Raw genomic sequence first — 9,664 nt, forward strand, 5'->3', positions numbered from 1 at the left:
ACAGTAGAAAAAATTGTGTCTATGTTCAAATCGGGGAAGACCAAGTCATGACAAAAAACGAACAAACATAAAAAAGAACAAGGTTAAACTTCACATAGGAGGCATGTTGGGAAATGAGTGTATCTTGATACCAGCTGTATGTGAGGATCAAAACGTTTCCTTATTTTTAGATACAGGCTCTCCAGTGAACTTAATAACACATGAAGAACTAAATAGAATTCTTAAAAATAAAAAGAAAGTAACTTTTCTGGATGAAGCTGATTTAGAATTAAACACAGTAGATGGTCAAGAGATTACAGTAAAAGGTATGATAAGATTAAATCTCAGTTTCACAGAAACTACAAGACCATTCTCTGCATTGTTCTATATCGTTGAAAACTTAGCAATTAAAGCTCATATGTTACTGGGCTTAAGATCCATGAGAACTGAGAACATAACTATACTCCCACAAATGAATGGAATAGACTTTGATAATGAATTTATAGAGGAAATAACTTCAGAGCCCTCACCGATTGGTAGAAGAGAGCCAAAAAGAATTGGTAATATTAAAGGCTTAAACAAACATACACAAATAGATGAGTGTATAGATCCACTTACACCAGCAACCCCATCCTCCAGAATTAGTGACCCAGCTAACAGTACTGATTTATCAATTTTTCCAGCCCATCTCACTAATGATTTGGTTATACCACCTAATTCATACATGAAGGTTACCATAAAGAGCAAATTACGGAATAGTACTGTTCTTGTCTTAGAAGAATTATGTAAAGTAAAAGGGATTGTCAGTAGAAAACGCATTATGTCATACGAACGACGAAGGGCTAACTCAGATATTCATTATTAATCACATGAATGGGGAAGTTCAGTTGAAGAAGGGAACTTGCATAGTTAATATTGAAAAATGTTTCGCCCCTGTAAAGGAAATAAATATTGGTGGAGTAACAAGTGAGATAAAATCTACGGATAGAGAAAGAATAAAGAGAATTTAATTCACTCAGGTGAATTTGACGAAGAAAATGATTTGTTAACCCTGCTGGAAACACACAGGGACACCGTAGCCTTGCCCGGAGAACGATTAGGGTGTACTAACTTGATTAATCACATGATTAATGTGCACCCAGAAACACCACCAATTTTCGTACCAGCTTATCGCATACCACACTCCCAACGTACACTTGCTAATCAGTATGTCGATGAAATGTTAAAGCTTGGAATTATTGAGCCTTCAGTTTCTCCGTGGAACGCTCCCCTTTTCTTTGTGCCCAAGAGAAATGGAGAAATGCGTGCGGTAGTAGATTACCGTAAACTAAATAATCACACCATCCCAGACAGATTTCCCATGCCATTGCTAAGTGATGTTCTACAGAATATTGGTCCTGAGAATAATATATTCTCGACCATCGATCTCCTAAACGGATACTATCAGATTCCGGTATCTCAGGAGTCACGTAAATACACTGCCTTTTCAACAAACAGAGGCCATTATCAATATACAAGAATGCCAATGGGACTGAGGACAGCCCCTGGTACGTTCCAGCGTCTTATGAATTACGTATTGTCCGGAATTTTAGGACAAGGAATATTTGTTTATCTTGACGATATTATTATCGCAACGAAGAATATTAAGGATCATCTCAGGAAATTAGACTTACTCTTACAAAAGCTTAGTGATGCTGGATTAAAAATTAAACTTTCTAAATGCAAATTTTGCTTTAAGGAAATAAATTTCTTAGGCCACAAATTAAGCTCTGATGGTATTCACACCACTGATGACAAAATACAGGCAGTGAGAGATTTTCCTGAACCCACTACGACTGACGAAGTTAGACAATTTTTAGGTCTGGCTGGGTACTATAGGTCCTTCGTACCACAGTTCTCTCATATAGCCTTCCCTCTATTCCAACTACTCAAAAAAGATGCTGTATTCCAATGGGAAGAAGAACAAAAAAGGGCATTTAACAATCTAAAAATTAAACTAACGAATGCACCTTGTTTAGCATATCCAGATTACACGAAATCATTTCTTATTTGTACAGACGCATCAGTTAAAGGATTAGGGGCTGTACTGATGCAGGAAGATAAAAGAGGAAAGAATCAACCAATTGCATTTGCCAGCAGACAAACAAGAGGTGCAGAAAAAAATTATAGCACTACAGACTTAGAGGCACTTGCAGTGATTTTTGCATTACAAAAGTTTCGAGATTTGGTATATGGTTACGAAATCCACTTATTCACCGACCATAAACCACTGGTGGGTATGTTTAAAGAAAAACTCCTTTCTGGGAGGAGAGCAAGATGGAAATGTACAGTTGAAAACTACAGTGTACAAATACATTATATACAAGGTAAAATGAATATAGTAGCTGACGCATTATCTAGGAACCCGAACACAATTCAGGTTGCGGCGTTAGATCTCAAAGGAAATATCCCAAACCACGAGGATATCGCAAAGGCACAAAGACTTGACCCAGTATGGTCAAAAGTAATATACAAGTTAGAAAGTGGAGATGACATACAATTACCCAAACTGCATGTCCCACTTGAACAATTCACAATGGTCAATAATACATTATACAAAATTAACTCTAAACAACCAAAACGCCAAAGAAATACTAACCAGTTGGTAGTACCTAATGACATGATACCCCAAGTATTACGAATGATACACGACAGCCCACATGCAGGACACCCTGGAAAGGATAAGACATTCAACCAAGCCCAGCTATTATATTACTGGCCTTCATTACGAAGAGATATACACAATCATATAGACAGATGCGAATCATGTGCGAAACACAAAGGATACCCAATCACACCTGCACCGATGGGTAATTACCCAGTACCACATCAACCATGGGACGTTGTCGCTGTTGATTTACTCAAGTTGCCATTATCATACAATAATAACCTATACTTATTCGTAGCAACGGATCATTTTTCCCGTTATGTCATTTTAGCTCCAATTAAAGATAAGACAGCAGAGACAGTAGCAAAGGCAATAACAGATAATGTAATATGTCGCTTTACTACCCCAAAGGTATTAATAAGTGATAATGGAGGAGAATTTAATTCTGAGATCTTACAAGAAATATGTAAACAATACAACATTAAAAAGGTTAACGTTTTGGCCTATCACCCAGCATCGAATGGGTTGGTAGAGAGACAAAATAAAAAGGTATTAGATGTGCTACGACACATTCTCAGTGAAAATTATGCGAGCTGGGATGATTGGATTCCCAGAGTAGAGGCCTCCATTAATGGGTCTATAAATAAATCCATTGGTGACACACCACATTTCATTATATATGGCACGGATAAAAAATTACCATATGAGCTCCTAGAAGGTGACAGCATGCCTATATACAATTACGATGATTACTCTAAACTCCGTTTACGTGAATTCCAGGACATACACAAAAGAGTACAAAAACAATTAACGATGTCCAAGGAAGAAATGACGGAGGCATTTAACAAAAAGGCAAAAGATTCACCTATCAGCTTAGGAGACATTGTTTACGGAGTCATTCATACGAGAGACAATAAATTATCCCCTAAATTTGAGGGCCCATACAGAGTAATTAACATAAAGGCAAACAAAGTTTTAATTAAGTCACTTTCAAGTGGCGAGGAAAAACAAGTTCATATTGACCATTTAAAACGAGTTTCAAGGGAATTATCACATAATTATTCAGCCTCGGATACAACCGAACAGGTGAACGTACCTCAAGAAACCAAGCAAGAACACAACAATGATTACAAAAAGAAATTAAGGTCATATACCAAACAATCGAACATAGGTGCAACTATTCCAATGAAATCTACAGTACATCATTTACGAGAATTAAATATCGATTTAAACTCCTTCTATAAATGAAATAACAGCCAACCGTAACGCACATCATCACTATCATCAACCACAGCTTTATAGGAAATTAATAGATTTTTTTTTTCGGTAGGTTACGATGAAGGGACTTATGCTATGGATTCTCCTATACATAGTAAGAGTATATGCGCACCTAGACCCCAAGCATATAGTACGACAAGGATGCCTCATAGCTCCAACGGCCACGACTACAATCGTCAAGGATGTCATGAGTACTGAAATAAGTCTAGATTACTTGTATGACTTACCTACTTATATAGAAAGACTTGCGACGCCGATGCGAACTCTGGACTTCAAGATAGGGAATTATGTTTCACAATCACATATCACCAAGGAAGTGGATGAAATGGTGAAGTTAGCGAAATGGAAACTAGAACAGGCGAAGTCAACTATGCTCGTCATGATCCAAGATCTCCCATCTTCTGGAACAGAGGTGCTGAGCGACAGGAACAACATCACACGTACTCGCCAAAAGCGCGGTTTGTTCGATCTGGGCGGCGCAATTCTTGGGAACATCTTTGGATTGGCTACAGAGGATGACCTTAAAGAAATAAACAAAAAATTTAATAAGATAGCTCAGGTACTAACATACCAAGATAAATTCATCACAGGACAGAACTTGGCAATGAAAACAATTGTGAAAAATCTGAAACAAGCAGAAAACGTAGCTCTCGAGAGTATAGATAAAATAAATAACTTGGAGGGTAACGTTACCCTTTTCCAGCACTTCTCCATCATCACAGAACATATTGACACGATTCTACTACAATTAGAGAACACTAGAGATCATTTCAGGGCACTTATGCAAGGAATTTCGAATGCTGGTGATGGCAAGATCACAAATGACTTACTCCCAGTTCATGAGCTACGTCAGATAGTTAGTCAAGGCATACATAAACATAAATTGAAGCCATTGTTCCGCAGTAGGGAATTTATGCAATATTACCCGTACTTGGAAGCAACACTAACACCCACATCAGTGATAGTTCATGTACCATTCATCACGGAAGACCTGTTCACAGTATACCAAATACACCCCTTCCCCTATAGAATCAACAACACTTTAGTCATCATCAACATCAACACAGACACCGAACTCATCATGGTCTCCAAGAGACGAGACACTGTCACTTTCGCAAGTGAGTCAACGATTGAGCGAAAGTGCCGCACATCCTTACATGCTGTTCATCTTTGTCCTGCGTACATTTTCACGTTTCAGCCTACTGATACGGTCCCTTGTGAAATGGCTATCATCAGCAATAACAATATTCATCATCATTGCAACTTCACTTTTGCTCCAGATAAACTTGTACACCATCAACGCATTGGACACTCGCAGTTTTTTTATTTCCCTCATAACACATCAGTTTACATAGTCTGTCCAGATATACCACCATCTCATACATCAGCCTCAGGATTATACATAGCACCAGACTACTGTGCGGTATTTACACCATCCATGTCTACTTTTTCCACCATCAATCACTACGCCATCCTCAATCATACACACAAACATTTCCACCCACTGCCTGATATGGACTTAAACATGAGCACAAGTATTAAGCTGACTTCACCTAAGTTTGAAACTATGCAGCTGATCAATGAAACAATGAAGCCCTGGGAAGATTTGAGTTTGAGTATGTTCAACCCATATTATGTGTATAGCCAAGCACCTTCTGTCTTCATAATTATCTGCATTGTTGTTGCAGTAATGCTGTTGGCCATGCACAGAATGCATGCAAGAATTGCTAATTTGGAGTCATTGTTTAGTGGGGGGAGAGTTAACATCACAGTTAACCACCCTGAATGAAGTGTATATATTTTGTATATAGTATTAATTATATATATAAAAAAAAAAAATAATAATAATAATAATAATAATAATAATAACACAAAGAAGAATGACCCATATATGGCAGGCCAGTACCATTATCTTTAAATGAAATATTAGTAACTCTTACAATAATCTTAATTTTAAACTATTTTTATTCTTGCATGTATGCATTTCACTATAATAACCCAAGTACATACTGTATTACAGTTAAATAATTTACTTTAATGCATTTATTCCAATATGTATTCAACTTATTTAAAATGTAATATTACTGAATAATCACTATTTACTATGAATAATATATGTATACAATATTCATACAATTATGTTACTTTACAATATTATGTATTTCACTTAATTAGCTTATAAGTTCATTATAATGTGTATGTAGTATGTATTAATATATATTAACTATTAAATGTCGATGGTACGTCATTTTCGCGCGGCCGAGCAAATATAGGACTACATAATAGATAGATAGATAAATAGATAGATAGAGAGACAGATAGAAGCAGGAAGTCAAATGATGAGAAGGTGTTGTGTTTGCGAGAAGCGAGCAGCGCTAAACGCTTACACGGGGGAAAGCTGACGACAGCGGCCAGTAAGGAGATGATTCAGTTAGCTGTCAGCAGTCCTCTCGTGAGAAAGATCTAGTCCACCCACGAGGAACACATGTGACACACCCCTGCTATACCAGAATTTAGGAAAGAGAGCTCAGACCTAGATTAGCCACCGAACAGGCTAGACAGAAGGAGACAAGCGACCCTAGAGAGAGGTCGAGACGGAGATTAGCTTGAGAACAGAGAGAGAGAGAGAGATAGCGAGACAGGGAGGTAGCTACCCAGGACTTATACTATTATACCTGTTTAATATTTCCAAGACAAATAAAAATAGTCCCATACTATTCTTTACCTCTCCCGTCACTACATGACATCTGGTGGGGAAACTACTACAAAGTCTTTATGACAGAAAGTGATCCACAGTGCCAAGCCTCTATTTTATTTCCTTTAAGGGGCAGAAAGTGAGCCAGCTTAACCCCTTCACCCCGACGACGCATTTTCATTTTATATATATCATTTCCATCTTACAAACTTCTTTTTTTTTTTTTGTAATGTGGTGTATGGATTATTTTTTTTAAATCATTTGTTTTTCCATCCTCTATTCTATTGTAAAAAAGATAAAGATTTCACTTATTTCTATACTGCAGCTGTCTTTCTTAACCTAAATAATAATAAAATGAATAAAAATAAGTAATAAATATAATAGAAGTCATTGGTTTGAAAGGACTGATTTTTGGCTCACCCTGTGCCTTGGTAATTTCAATGCTGATGTAGAAAGTGATCCGGATTATTCCTTTGTATCCTGTAGACCTGGAGGGATGGGGTGGAGTGGTATATGAGAGGGGGGGGTGAGTTGGGAGCAGGGCAGTGAAGTGGCAGGGGGACAGGGCGACGTGGAGACGATTTGTTTGTGGCCACCCAGTGCGGGACTGGGGAGTCTGGCAATAGATACATAGATAGATAGACTTGACAAACGTATTATTAAGGGATTAAGATTGCGGGGAACTTCAACGCCAATTCAGGAAGTGATCCACGTGTACAAACAAGGCCGCTTTCAGGAGTGGAATGGGAGTCTCCGTTACACCTCTTCCTTAGCGATTTATTCTGCCTCTTACATCTTATCCTTACCTGCTATGCTATCTAAATCACTTCAATATCACCGTAGTTTACACCAATAATATAAAACAGAATAATGAAGGTAATGTTCAAAATAAATCGCTAAGGAGGAGTTGTTACGGCATCTCAGAAGACGCCTAAAATAGATGCTTTATGTCTATTAAATAATTACACTGAAATTTCCCGGAGACCTCAACGCCGGGGCAAAAAGTGATCCACATTGACAAACCACGTGTCTTAAATGCTTCCTGAACTATATATTTATCTATCTGCCTGTCTATCTATCTGTCTATCTAATTATCTATCTGCCTGCTTATCTATCTATCTATCTATTGCTTACTAGGCCCCATCTATCCTGTAGCCTTGTGTGTCGTAGGTAAACAGTCAAGAAATGTACCTGCATAGATAGGTAGGTAGGTAGAGAGAGAGAGAGAGAGAGAGAGTGTGTGTGTGTGTGTGTGTGTGTGTGTGTGTGTGTGTGTGTGTGTGTGTGTGTGTGTGTGTGTGTCCAGATCTACATGTTTTTGTATGGGTTTAAGTGCATGTGCGTATGAGTAGGGAATGTGTGTGTGTGTGTGTGTGTGTGTGTGTGTGTGTGTGTGTGTGTGTGTGTGTGTGTGTGTGTGTGTGTTTGTCCAGGTCTACGTGTTTTTGTATGGGTTTAAGTTCATGTGCGTATGAATCGGAATGTGTGTGTGTGTGTGTGTGTGTGTGTGTGTGTGTGTGTGTATACTTTCATACGCACGTATGTATGTATATGTGTACTTTAATAAATCAGGTGATCTTTGTTTGGGTTAATCAGCTGATGTTTGTTTTGGTTCCGTGGCGCCATTTTGACTAGACTTCGACCTCCACTATCCCCCTAAATCTTCCCTCCCATCCCTCCCCTCTCCTCTCCTCCATCTCTCCACCCCTCTCCCTCTCCTTCCCTCCACCCCTCCATCCCTCCCTCTCCTCCATCTGACCACACCCTCTCGCCCCCTGACCTTCCGTAGTCAAAGCCACGCCACGCATTCGGACACGATGTAAACAAACCCTGGGGCTGAGCGAAAACTTGCGTACCTTGAGCGAAATGTTGGCCTAACTTAATGGGTTTTTCAATTGATTTCGTCTTCGTTTCATTTTGTTTCGTCTAGTCTATGCTATTGATATTTCTCTTCGTTTCGTCTATCTTTCCTTCTAAACAGTACTATCTATTGAAGGAATTTCTATCTATCTATCTATCTAACCATCTATCCTACCTTGAAACTAGCTAACTATCCACTAAAAATAGATGTATAGTAGTAGTAGTAGTACTGTAGTAGTAGTAGTAGTAGTAGCAGCAGCAGCAATAGTGGTAGTGGTGATGATGGTGGTGGTAGCGGTAATGGTGGTGGTGGCAGGAGAGAGAGAGAGAGAGAGAGAGAGAGAAGGGGGGGGAGGTACCAACGAGAATAGGAAAGAAATCATTAAAAACAGATAAAAGGATCCGGTTGTGTCTAGCTGAGAGAGAGAGAGAGAGAGAGAGAGAGAGAGAGAGAGAGAGAATGTAGGTGAGGGAAAGGGGAATTATTGTACATGTATATCGCCTGAACTGCCTTGACCTACCCAAAACAACTTCTCTCTCCCTCCCTCTCTCTCTCTCTCTCTCTCTCTCTCTCTCTCTAGGCGTGTATACCCCTTTCCCCTTAACCTGGCCCAGATTTTCGTCCTTTTGCAGCTTATTTCACGTAGCTCAGTGGCAGAGAAAGACAATACTACGGCTCTACATCCTTTCCACAGCACTTCTTCGTGACTAGCGGCCAAGTTAAAGATTATACGGAGAAAAATAAACATCATTTCCTTTTAAGACTTGGTTAGGCATTTCCTCTCTCTCTCTCTCTCTCTCTCTACCTACCTACCTACCTACCTATCTCTATCTATCTATCTATCTATCTATCTATCTGTGTCTATCTGTCTGTCTGCCAATATCTATTTAACTATATATCTGTCAGTCAATCAGTTAATCTATTTATTCATGTATATCTATCTATCTATCTATCTATATATCTATTTATCTGTCCATCTGTCTGCCTGTATCAATTACTATCTATCTGTAAATCAGTCAGCCCTGTTTATCTATCTATTTATCTATCTGTCCATCTGTCTGCCTGTATCTATTACTATCTATCTGCCAATCAGTCAGCCTGTTTATCTATCTATCTATCTATCTATCTTCTATCTATCTATCTATCTGCCTGTCTGTCTCTCAATCAATCTACTTAACACCTATATATATCTATCAGCAAAGCC

The sequence above is a fragment of the Coenobita brevimanus genome, chromosome 57, assembly GCF_032717465.1.
Source record: "Coenobita brevimanus isolate Jiangsu-jjx chromosome 57, ASM3271746v2, whole genome shotgun sequence".
Taxonomy (NCBI): Eukaryota; Metazoa; Arthropoda; class Malacostraca; order Decapoda; family Coenobitidae; genus Coenobita; species Coenobita brevimanus.